Raw genomic sequence first — 13,345 nt, 5'->3', positions numbered from 1 at the left:
CAACACAATCATCCCACAGCATCTGGCAGGAAAACTGGGACACCTGGGCTTCAGCACCCCCCTGCGCAACTGGCTGCTAGACTTCCTCACCGACAGACCTCAGTCAGTCCGGATCGGACAACACACCTCCGATGTCATCACCCTCAGCACAGGCTCCCCTCAGGGCTGCGTCCTGAGCCCTCTGCTGTTCACTCTGATGACACACGACTGCGTCCCCAGGTTCGCCACCAATCACATCGTGAAGTTCGCAGATGACACAACGGTGGTGGGCCTCATCAGAGACGACAATGACCTGGACTACAGAGAGGAGGTGGAGCAGCTGGTGGACTGGTGCAGAGACAACAGCCTGATCCTGAACGTTGACAAGACAAAGGAGATGATCGTCGACTTCAGGAAGAACCGGCCCAGCCACGCTCCACTGCTCATCAACAGCTCGGCTGTGGAGGTGGTCAGCAGCACCAAATTCCTGGGGGTGCACATCACTAACGACCTCACCTGGACTGTGAACACCACGTCTCTGGTCAAGAGGGCACAGAAACGCTTGTATTTCCTGCGGAGGATGAGAAGAGCACACCTGCCCCCGCCCATCCTCAAGACGTTCTACAGAAGCACCATAGAGAGCATTCTGACCAGCTGCCTCTCTGTGTGGTGTGGAGGCTGCAGCGCCTCCAACTGGAAGAACTTGAGGAGAGTGGTGCGGACAGCAGAGAGGATCATCGGGGCCCCCCTTCCCTCCATTCAGGACATTTCATCCCAGCGCTGCGTGTCCCGAGGCCGAAACATCATCAGTTACCCCTCACACCCCCACCATGGACTGTTCTCCCTGCTGCCCTCTGGAAAGAGGTTCTGCAGCATCCGGTGCAGGACCACCTGGTTCCGAAACAGCTTTTTCCCACTTGCCATCAGACTGCTGAACTCTTAACTGGACTGCACTTAAAATCTGGTCTCCACTTTATACCTTGCACATGTACAGAGCTAAATAACTTCTATTTTACTGTCAGTCCTGTACTTTATATTTAGATTTATATTCATATTTTATTTTATTCTGGAGTAACCTCACAACATTGAAAGCTCAAAACATTGTCCTGAGCCGTATGCAACGAAATTTCGTTCTGTATACACCCTGTGCATGCAAAATGACAATAAAGTCAGTCTAAGTCTAAGTCTAAGTCTATGTTACCCACTGGTGTCACCCAGGGGTCAAAATGTGTAACATTGGTTGGCTTCCCTGCACTTCTTAATAAGATCAGGATACCATCAGGAACTGCATCCATAACTATGGCAAATTCTGTTGGGGTAGCAGAGGCATCAAAGGTTTGCAAAAACTCTGAGTAATCAAGTAAATTCCCACTATTATTAAGTAGCTGTGTTACTAATATATTGATATCAAATCATGAGTTAAAAACTAAATTCAGTTTTGTTTTGGGTGTTTTGATTGTTCCAAATGAAACATCTTTGTGAAGAAAAGTTGTTTATAATTTGAAGACTGTGCCAACATTTGTTTAGGAAAATCCGATAAAGGTTAAGTTTCTATATTTTACAATAAAATAACAGTGCATATTTCAGCTCTCCAATGGAACATAATATGTATTTGTTTATGAAGTTCCACAAAGATTTATGGTTTTGTAAAAACTGTTTTATCCAAACAATTTCAAAGGTATTATCAAGTCAAGAAAGTATCACGAGAAATGTTCATAATGACACATTTTTACACATAACGTGTTTTATTTTTCCATGGAAAATTTGCAAACTGTTAACATGTTTGTTCTCACTGGGTGACATCAGCTACACAGATGTGTAGATAACCTATCTTTTGTTTACAATAATATTTACATGTGTTTCTGTGTAATATTATGGCAACCACTCATGTGAAAATTCCAGTGAAAAAGTAAGCTAACATTGTTGATTCTTATCATGTAAAACAGTTTGAATTGTTTATAATGTTTTTCCCCTCATCCATCAGAAATCAATCATTCTGAGAAACCAGAATAAAGTCTAAAATGTTGAGCGTGTTCTCTAGGTTTACCAGCAGAGGTCAGTGAAGGCTGCAGAATGGGTTTAATTACAGTTCATGTCAGGTTAATTTTGCTTTTGAGTGGCTCTGCAAATATTTTGACATGTCCAAACTTTCCTCAAAAAGCTGCACGCCCTCAGCGAATATGCTGTCAATTTCTAAAGTCACAACAAGAATTTACAGTCTAAATATTAGTGCAGCAACTTTTTGTTTCATTTAATGTCAAAGTATCAAAAAGACAATGACAAAGAAAGTTTCCAAGGCTTAAAATGTGATTATAATCAGGTCTGATAGACTGGGGGGAAATCTGTAACTCTACTACCAGGAACAACAGAGACTTTGAATGGATGAATCAGATGAGAATTTATCTGGAGACATTATCAAAGAAAAAAAATTAAAAAATTAAAAATAAACTAAATGTAAAGAGAAAAGCAACAAATTGTCCCAGATTTAACTCCATCAATTTTCCCACCAGCTTCTCTATTCCCTTTGAATAAAAGCCTTTTAAATTATGGGAGCACTTTTTGTTGTTGTTTTGTTTGTTTTTTGTTCTTTTTTGTTGCTATCGTTGTTTGTTTGTCTTGTTTTTCAAGTTTTGGTTTTGCCACTCTTCCATAAAGGGCGGCTTTGCAGAGTGCATGACTAACAGCTGTACAACTATTTAATTGGTTGTTAAGATGTGGTAATGTTAAGTGGTAATTCCGAGCCGTCTTCAAACGCACCACGAGCGTAAACATGCTGACGCCGGTGTTTCACCTGTGGTCTGATGACAGAGGGGGAACTTGCTGCTAAATCGAGCTTTACAGTCTTTGTCATGTTCAGCAATTAGCCAAAAGGCAAAAACCTTTGCTGAGTTTGCTTCTAAACAAACCAAGTAAGTTGAGTAATGTTGTTGCCTTTAGATAATTTTAGCTGAATGATTATTAATCTATGGCCTGACTCTTTTTGCCAAAAGTGTTTGTTTTTTTCCTCCCTAAAACATTTCTTTGGAAAGAAAGAGGCGGCGATTGTTTTACCAAGATAAGTTGTGGATAAAAATGACATAGGTCATTATTTTAGGAAGATCACAATATTAAGCTAGTTACTAAGAATGCTACCGCAAAAACACAAAATCTTACCAAGTAATTTTGATCTACTTCCGAGTGCAAATATCTTAGTGCCCTTGAAATTATAGACAAAACTAATTTACAAAGAACTTTTCAGCAAGATATAGGAGTTTGTTCTCATAATTCCTTAATATTTATGAAAACGTTGAAGTTCCACTGGCAGAATTTCTCATATCACGGGAAAAATGTCTTGCTATAAGTGAAATAATCTGCCTATAAAGGATAAGAACTTTTTATCAATATTAAGGAATTACGGACTTAAAACAAAATTCTTATCTCTTGCTGAACAGTTACATTTAAATTAGTTGTGGTCTAATTTCAAGAAATTAGACCACAACTACTTGGTAACATTTTGTGTTTTTGCAGTAATGTTATCTTTTTTGATAGTCAGTTAATGTGATGTATAAAATCAATCCTCTTTGATTTCTGTACAGAAGTTGTGCTCGTTGTTGCTTTGCATATATTTAAAATAAATCTTTAATACCACAACAGGAAGAACAAAGAGTCAGGGAGGAGACAGCAGAGTCCAGCAGCAGGACGATGACGCAGGGTCTTCTCAGGTAAGGAGAAATTTACTTGATGAGGTGAAAGAGAAAGAAAGCGGAAGGTCATGTGCAGCAATTTTAACTTTTTTGTAAGATACAGTACAGACCAAAAGTTTGGACACACCTTTTAATTCAGTGAGTTTCCTTTATTTTCATGACTATTGACATTGTAGATTCACACTGAAGGCATCAAAACTATGAATAACACATGTGGAAATATGCACTAAACAAAAAAGTGTAAAACAACTGAAAATACCCCTTATATTCTAGTTTCTTCAAAGTATCAACCTTTTGCTGTGATTACTGCTTTGCACACACTCTGCATTTTCTTGATGAGCTTCAACAGGTCGTCACCTGAAATGGTTTTCACTTCATAGGTCAACCTGCCCTGTCAGGTTAATAAGTGGGATTTCTTGCCTTATAAATAGTCATGAAAATAAAGAAAACCCATTGAAATAGAAGGTGTGTCCAAACTTTTGGTCTGTACTGTATGTTATTGCAAAAATAATGCTAAAAATAACTGTAACTTTGACCGTAACAGTCACAAAAAACATCTCAGCATCCTGGAGGGACGGATTAATGTTCTCCTGTCGGTTTAAATGGACATCCATGTCTTGATCTGTCCTCTCTAAAGGTTCAAACTTTGAAATTATTTTACATCTTGACCTTCTTTAAACTTTTCCAGAACCTTTCGCTGACCTGCTGCTGTGATTCTTAGTCTTTATGATGCTGTTTGCTCATTAATGTTCTTGAATAAACCTCAAAGGTCTTCAGTAAACATCTGCATTTATAGTAAGATTAAAACACACAAAGTTGACTCTATAGTCTAATTAAATGACCTGAATATTAGTGGCTGAACTGGGTTTTATTTAGGGGTATCATATGAAACGGGGAAGAATGCATACTTTTTTCATTTATACATATGATGATAACACAAACAAACATGTTTAAAGGTTTGGTTATTGCTTCGTCATGGTAGTAATTTGGTGGTAAAATAAAATAAAAGGTCAAAGTTTGGTTCCTGCAATAAATAAAACAAACTATCATCCTGCATTTGGCCCTGAGTCATGGCATGTGATTTAAATACTGGAGACAAAACATGGCTTCACATCCCAGATTTACTCAGGTTATTATCGTTAATGATAAGCGTTTAGTCACATCATGCTCTTCCTGTCAGAGTTCGTCTCCTACTGAAAACGTCTCTACTAAACTTGTGCCTCAGAAAACCTCTTTTCATTACGGCTGCTTGGATGCGCGTCAGTCGCACTTCCCAAAACAAAGTCCACATGTGTCCGTTTAATGCAAACCAGATGTGTGGATGGAGGCGGCCGGCCTCTTCCGTCTGGCTGCAGCTTTGAAACCGGGCCCTGGACGGGGGTCATTAGTGGCCTTCGCCCCTCGTCCTCTGAAGATGGCGTGAACCCAGCCGACCCATAACGCGCCTCGCCACAACAAAAAGAGGCTGCAGCGGTGGAGGAGAAGAGACAGGAGATCAAACCAAAGCCAGAAAAACTGAGCTGCTGTCATTAAATTTGGTTTTCTGTTTTAAGGATGTGATGGTTCACCATCCTCTGTGGTCAGATAACGAGTTTCCTTGTGTTTAAGCTTGTGTCAGCTGTTGTTTCTATACGTACGGAGATAAAAGGCTCCTGCTGTGGGTTGTTATGGACTTTTCATCATTACAGTCATGTTAAAGAGCCTGAGCAATTCTTAAATGGTGGGAAAAATCAGACGATGGCTCCTGATTGTGAAGACAGACTTTGGGTTTTGAAGGGTTTTTTCATATTTTCAAATAACTGGTGACAAACTTAGTCCCAAAATCAAATTTGATTTTAAATTAATACAAAACGGAACCCATCCCTTAATTTTTTCTACATTTGGTCACATTGCAACATCAAACTTCAACATATTTTAATTAGATTTCATGTGACCGATAAAAACAAAGCAACACAACTGTGAAATGTAAAAGTATATCTGCTTTTTTGTTTTGTTTTTCACAAATAAAAACTAAAATAAAGTGGTAGTACGCATTTATATTCACCTAAACTGACCGACTGCTTAAAGACGTCATTGATTAGAAAAGCAGTCTAAAGCTGCATGGTAACTGTGGAAGAACTGCACGTAACTTGACGTAACTGTTTTAGTCATGCTCTTTGCAGAGAAAAGCAGCTATAAGAAAGTAATTAACAGAAACTATAAAATATTTTGTTGGTGTTTCTTCAGGGAATCTGGTCAGAGTTGATAGGAAGATGGATGGAGCAAAAATTCCCTTTCAGATTACTTTATTTGCTTGATTTTCAGGGGGTTGTTTTTTGTACTTTTCTTGCCCCACCAGCATTTTTGACTCGTGACAAAAAGTTTGGACGTGCCTGTTTTAACTCACATCAATAATATTATTTTATTGAGGACTAAATCGTTTTAGTTCTGGGCGAGGGTTCAGTTTTTATTTTATTGTTAGAGGTTTGATGTACTGAAAAATCAGGTCATAACTGTACATCAAAGCTGAATGTATCATGTTCCTTTGTGGCTTAAAGCTGCTGCTTTTCTAATATATACATACATACATATATTATTATATTTACATATAAACTGCACTACATACTTACTGCGGCATCAAAACTATGTGAATCCACATCTTTAACTACTCCCTAATATGTGTTTTAATTTTTAACATTTGACATATTTGATGAAACACAGATTATGTATTTTTAATCACATGTTTACAGGCTGTTCTGCGTCTTTGAACCTCAGCATATGATCTTCATTTAGCAAAAAGGTTCCAAATGTTTCGTTGGATGCTGTTTCCATGCCAGAACTTGATACTCATGCTGGTTTAAACACTTTCATTCATCCACTTCAAGGCGCTGAAGATAAATGTTTAGAAGATTTCAAACAAATCCCAGAATCTTTACTAGATTTTACATCAGAGTCAGATCATCCATATCGATACCAAACAGATGAATGAATTTTTGTCAAACAGTTTTATCAGATGACTCAACTGAAGTTTATTTATGCTGCACATTTAACAATAAACTCGTGTGGCCATAAAACCCAGAATCAAATCAAATCATCAAGAAAAGGCAAATATGATAAGCAAGACTGAACTCTCCGAATTAGGATAATACTGAACAGAGACAATAAGTTATGTCATAAATATTTAAAATTTATTTTGGAACAAAACTGTTTCTCTCGTCTGAATGATCTAGAGTAAAACCGGGCCCTTTTATCTACTGGGACTTAGATGTTGGGATGTGAAGTGCTGCACTTGGCGTTCCTAAAAGCAGCAGGTGGAGTTAGCTAAAGCTGCTAACACTGCTTTCTTTACATGCTAGCTAGTAAACTAGCTAGCATTCCTTAGCTAGGAAAGCTAAGGAATATGTAAAGGTCTATATGTAAAGAAATGAAATTTTGTGTTGCATTTTTAAATCATGCATTTCACGTCTGATGTGCCCCCACTCTTTCATAGTGCATGTCTATTGGGATCAAAGTTGTGGCTTTCTCTGGGTTCTCATGGGTCTGGTAGGTGTGTTACTTTTGTAGCAACGTTATCGTTAAGGGATAAATAATATACTGAAGGAGAAAAGCTGGCACTTCAGTTTGACATCTCAATAATTACTTGTAAGTTTGTGTTTAAAGCTACTGTATGTAACTTTTTACATGCATTTTTACACGTAAATATAGCAGAAATCTATGAAAAAATCAAACCCTGCTGTTTCAGCGAGTACACAAGGTTGATTGGCAAGGCTAAGACCCTCCTTCTGACTCTGATTGGTTGTTTTTGACCAGGAGTGGTGCATTTTTGCAGATCACTTTAGAGCAGGGGTGCTCAAGTCCAGTCCTTGAGAGCTACCATCCTGCAATTTTTAGACGCATCCTTACTCCAGCAGACCGGGATCAGCTCTGAACAGGCCTGGTAACGAGACATTCGTTTGATTCAGGTGTGATGGAGCAGAGAAGCATCTGAAAGTTGCAGGATGGTAGATCTTGAGGACTGGTCTTGAGTGTCCCTGCTTTAGAGAGAAGGCATAGCAGCTTGATTTTCAACAGATTGTTTGTAGAGATATGTAAAAAAAAAAGAATTTTTTTTAAAGTTACACACTGTAGCTTTAAACAGAAAAATGTAGGAGAATTTCCCAGTGAAACCTAGTGGTTGTCCCTGGTATTACATGTTAATGCAGTTCTCCTTTTTAACAGAGTAGGTTCATGAGCTTTGTAAATCTCATCAGAAGTGAACAAAGACCTGCAAACTTGTTGTTTCTTCCAGTTTTATCTCATGGCTGCTTCCCCTCATTCACTTCAGATCTGTTCCATAAACACAACCTGAAATCTGGACGTGTTTTCAAGCCTTTCTCGTGAGTAACGCAGGCCGGAGCCAGCCAAACAATTAACCCCCATCACACACATGCAAACAACAGCTCTGCATTGGCTCACTGAACCTCCATGCAGAAACTTATCTCAATCGCCTCCTTTTGTTAATATTTAGCGGTTTTTGAATTCTGATCCAAAGAGCACAGAAGTCAGCTAAGATAATCTTTACATGATTTAATCAGCTGCTACAGAAAACGGACCACCAGATGGCAAACACAACAGTTTTTCATTTCTAAAGATCCTCTGCTTGAGTTCACCTGGAAAAAAGGAAAAATGGCAACAACTGACTGAGATGAACACTTAGATATTTTTGTTCAGTCATAAACCTTATTTAGTATATTTATTTACTTTTCCTCTCTTCTAAATCTTTAAGCGCATGATGGGATATTAAAACTACAAAGATTTGATGTCATGGTTCTTTAAATGCTGCATTTAAATGTGTTCAACATGCGTTAAAACAGCTTTTTTTTAAAATTGTTTCCAAAAACATTAACTTAATGTCCAGCAAAGATTTATTGTAATGGTTCTTCACATTTTTGATCCGCATCAGAGTGCGATTTTGTGTTCACACCTCCCCCAAACAAACCAAACTTTCTATTCAAACAAACCAGTTTGATTAAAGTGGACTAAACAGAGCTGGTGTGAATTCACCCATAAAATAAAAGCAATTAGCAAAATTTTCAGAATCAAAATGACTCCACTGTACATGCATGCAGACATTTATGTAGTAACTAATTACATTTACTTGAGTAACTTTTTGTAATAAATTTTCTTAGGAGTATTTTTACTATACTGTACTTTTTACTTTTACTTGAGTAATTTTATTATGAAGTGTTGCCACTCTTTAGTAACATTTCTACCCAATGTGAGTAACTTCACTGGATGAAAAACAATCTTATTTTAATTAAATATTCAACAAATACCGACACAAACCTGCAGTTTTTGTTAAAGTTTTATATCAATAGAAACTGATTTGAGAAAATTTTTCTTTTTATCTTATTTTGTAATTACGGTATTTAAATTTTCATTTTGGTGTTTAAAATACCAAAATTTCTACATAACTTTATATTTTGGTCCCTCTGTAGATGTAACTTTTACATATTAAATGGTTAATATTTTGATCTATTACTCTGTACTTGAGTAGACTTTTAACTGAATACTTTTTTACTCGAGTAATTTCTTAGACAGCTACTTTTTACTTGAATAAAAAGGTACTGAAGTAGTGCTACTCTTGAGTACTCTACTCAAATCTGCATACAAATCGTAGTGAAGTTTCTCAAGACAACTGATGCATGAGATACATTTTATTTCCTATAGTCCTTTCTAATGCTGACCCGGGGAACCGCCCAAATCATCCATATCAAAAACCGCCGCCATACGAGTTTCTGACCGGTTTTGGTTCGGGTTGATCTTGTTTTCATTTGGATCTCTAGTTGGAAACCCACCTGGTTTTTTAACCATCACAAAAGTTGAAACGGTTCAATCAGACTGCAGAGAAGATTAAGTGGAAGTACTTTAGACCATAACTGAAGTAGCAAAAACACCTTACATCTTCCAGGTTTAATAAACCTTGAGCCAGTTTGTTTACAGAGTTGAGAATCATGTTAAACATACCAAAACATTTATTTTTTCCACAGAGAAAACAGGTCAGCAGTCCACTAATCTGGTGCCAGCTTCAGCTATAACTGGTTTCTAATTGTACATAATAGTTGTGAATGTAATAACATTAATGACAGTCTCCTGTCTAGAAATTAGTAGTCACTTTCCTTTAAAGCCTTTCGGTTTACTCTTTCATTAAGGCTGCAGGAGCCGAGCCGGTGCAGAGCTGTGCAGTTCTTCATCAGGCAATTCTGTTTTATTGGAGCCTTTCTTCGCGCTAAAATAGCCTCAGAAACCTGATAACCATTACACAGGAAAGAACTGCTGGATTCTTTACAGCTATTACTGGTTGCAATTATAGAAGTGATCTCGAACTGACTCACAAAGAGCTTTTCTTTTTTGTCCTTTATGAAGAGACAATAAGTCAGAAATGGGGGCGCCATCTGTGGACTTGGGATTTTATTTCTAGCAGCTGCAAAAAAACTCATGTGCAAGCATGAATACTCTCGGTCCTTACCAAATATATGCTGCCTTCCTGTGTGTTCCCTGTTAATTATGCTTTTGAACGTGGGAAGCCACATTTGCACAATCATAACTAAATCTGCAAACAAGCCAGGCGCCCATTCTCCTCTCCAAATATTTTAGATTTTACTCTACAACATCCAGTAAATTCAGCTCCGTCATGATGAGTTCAAGTTTCATTGCCCACATACAGAACAGTAAATCAGATAAAATTTGTTACAACGATGAAAATGTGAGAATGTGTAGTTCTTTATCCTGTGGAAGGAGGCTGAGGTCGTCAGTACTCTGGAGAGCAGTGAGGGAGAGATGGTGTGTTCGAGGTACGTCAGACAGTAGAGCTTTAGAGATGAATGGATTGATCTTACTCGAGCTGATGAAGATTTTCCGCCAGAGGGGAAAGTACTGTGGTCTCTTGTGGGGGTCTTTGAGGTGATCCAGGTTCTGATGAGGTTCAGACGGTGAGTTTGTTGGAGGTGGATGGTGAAGGCTGCGGTGGAGGGCGGACAGGTAAGTTCAGGTGAGGAGGAACGAGGAGCAATCCGACTGCCAGCTGAGAATCCAGGAACTGTTTATGGTTCAAGTGCAGAGGCGAGGGAGGGACTCGGGCAACCAGTGGGTAACTATACATGGCGACTCGAGGGGGGAAATCCAGAAAGCCAGGAACTCAGGCTTCACCGGGGTAAATCCAAGGTATCACTAGGAAACACCTGAAGGAGAGGCAACAAGAATATATTACTAAAAGTAATCTCAGAAACACACAGGGTGCAGAGTTACTGGCTAACACTCAGGCGTCGAAGTGCTGGCAGCCTGCTCCTCAAATACTCCTAGATGATTAGATGACAAATCACAGGTGTGTAGGACCCAGTCACGCCCTCCAGGTAGATCAGCCCCATGGCACCATCTAGTGGAGGGAGAGGGACGCAGCAGGCAACAGAAAACCCCCCACAGAGAACCAAAACCCCGGTTCCCAACAAGCTCCTAAAACTTAGAGAAAGCTCCTCAACTCTGTACAGATATATTGATGTTTTGGTTTTTTTCTTATGGGAAATGCATTTACAATCAATTTTTCAAATAACCCATTAGTTGTGTTATCTTCTCTGCCTTTGGCAATGCATTAATCCAAAACTATTTTCCAAAACAGTTTAGTGCGGCTATAGAAACACATTTTACTTATTTAGTGGGTTGATGTACAGTTTCATTTTAGGCCTAAAACATACAAACATTTCAAAATTATCCCTTTCCGAAGATTTCAACATGGGAAAAACGTGTTGTGAACTGTTACCTAAAGTAATATTTGCATTTTTAAATTAGAAAAATTGTAGAAAGATAAAACAACTGTGAAGTTTATAAGTTCAAATTTCTCTTTCTTTTCTTTTTCATCACTATCACAGAATTATTGACTTAAAAGAAGCTTTTATATCTTCCTGAAAAGTTACCTGTAAGTTAGTTTTGTCTTTTTTCAAGGGTACTAAGATGTTTAGAAACTAGATCAAAAATACTTGGTAAAAGTTCATGTTTCTGCAGTGTCTCTAGTTTCTAATGCAAATATTTTAGTACACTTGAAATAAGACAAAACTAACTTACAGGTAACTTTTCAACAAGATATGGGAGCAATAATTCCTTGACATTGATGAAAAAGTTAATTTATCTGCCAAAGTGCAGATAAATTATCTGCCATTTATCTGCCAAAGTGCAGATAAATTAACTTATAACAAGACATTTTTCGCATGTCATAAGTGAAATAATTTGCAAATGGAACAAGTATTTTTTCATCAATATTAAGGAATTATATTCCTTAATTTCCAGTCAACAAGGAAAGTTTGTTGACTGGAAACAAGCTTTTATATCTTCCCGAAAAGTTACTTGTAAGTTAATTTTGTCTTATTTCAAGTGCATTAAAATATTTGCACTAGAAACTAGACAGAAAATACTTGGTAAGATTTTGTGTTCTTGCAGTATCGAGTATCACGTAAGCATGAAAAGCAATTAGATGAGGTGGAGGGGAAATGTGCATCTTGTTGAGTTTTTACAATAACCTCGCATCACAGGGAAGTTTGTTTCAAATCATGAAAAGATTCTGGTAAAAACCAGTGCAGACTCCAGCAGAACTTAAGTAGACCAGTTCTTTCTACCTCAGGTGCAGAACAGTCCACTCAACGTCAAATTTGGAGGAACTCATATGTGTCAAGAACAAGAACTGCAAGATTTTCCAAACCAGGAATGCAAGGACAAGATGGTGTCTGTTGCTCCTGCAGCCCTGGGAGACAAAACAAATGGCTCTGTTCCTGTGAAGCCTGTACCAGAGAAAATTAAAGAGTTATACATGAGTGTGATTTTACCACACATCTTCAGAGCTATTGCAGTTTCCATGCATCATTTCAGGCAAATATGATATTTCACAGCAAAATCACTAAGTCTTCCCAAGTAACTGCAGTTTATAGTGTAAATACCTTAGTACACCAGAAATAAGAAAAATTTAATTAAAAGTAACTTTTCAGTTAGAAATATGAGCTTGTTTAAGTAAATAATTCCTTAATATTGATTTTTTTTAAAAGTGCCATTTCTACTGGCAGACTATTTTACTTGTAACAAGACATTTTGTAATGTTATAAGTGCAATAATCTGCCAGTGGAACTAGAGCGTTTTTATAAATACGGTATAAGAAATGATTGCCTTGAAACAAGCTACTATATCTATCTGAAAAGTTACTTATGAATTTGTTTTGTCTTCTTTTAAGTCTACTAAGACATTTCCACTAGAAACTAGACCAGAAATACTTTGTAAGATTTTGTGTTTTTGCAGTGTGGGGTTCAGGAAAAACCCTCCGTTAGAACAACGTTGCAGAAAACTCGTTCCAGTAACAACAAATTTAAGATGCTTTTTATGAAGCTGGATTTACATGTGCGATTAGGAAGTTCCACATGTAAATCATGTTCCAGGGAGTCGTTTATTTGTGAAGCGTCACTCAAAGCAAATGTTAAACATCTACAATGCTGCAATATCAACGGCCGCTTACTGAGGCTGTCAGTCCTGGATGAAGCTGCACTGGATTCCTTTTCTCTCTGCTCCTTCTCCTGTCAAACAAATCCCACCAAATCCTTAAGAAAACATCTACATTATTCTGGATTTATGCACGTGTGCCTTTGTCACAGTGTAAAATAAAAGACATGCAAACTTTACAGCAAAAACAC

Source organism: Xiphophorus couchianus, chromosome 12 (genome assembly GCF_001444195.1).
Source record: "Xiphophorus couchianus chromosome 12, X_couchianus-1.0, whole genome shotgun sequence".
Lineage (NCBI taxonomy): Eukaryota > Metazoa > Chordata > Actinopteri > Cyprinodontiformes > Poeciliidae > Xiphophorus > Xiphophorus couchianus.
Note: the sequence above shows the minus strand (reverse complement) of the source record.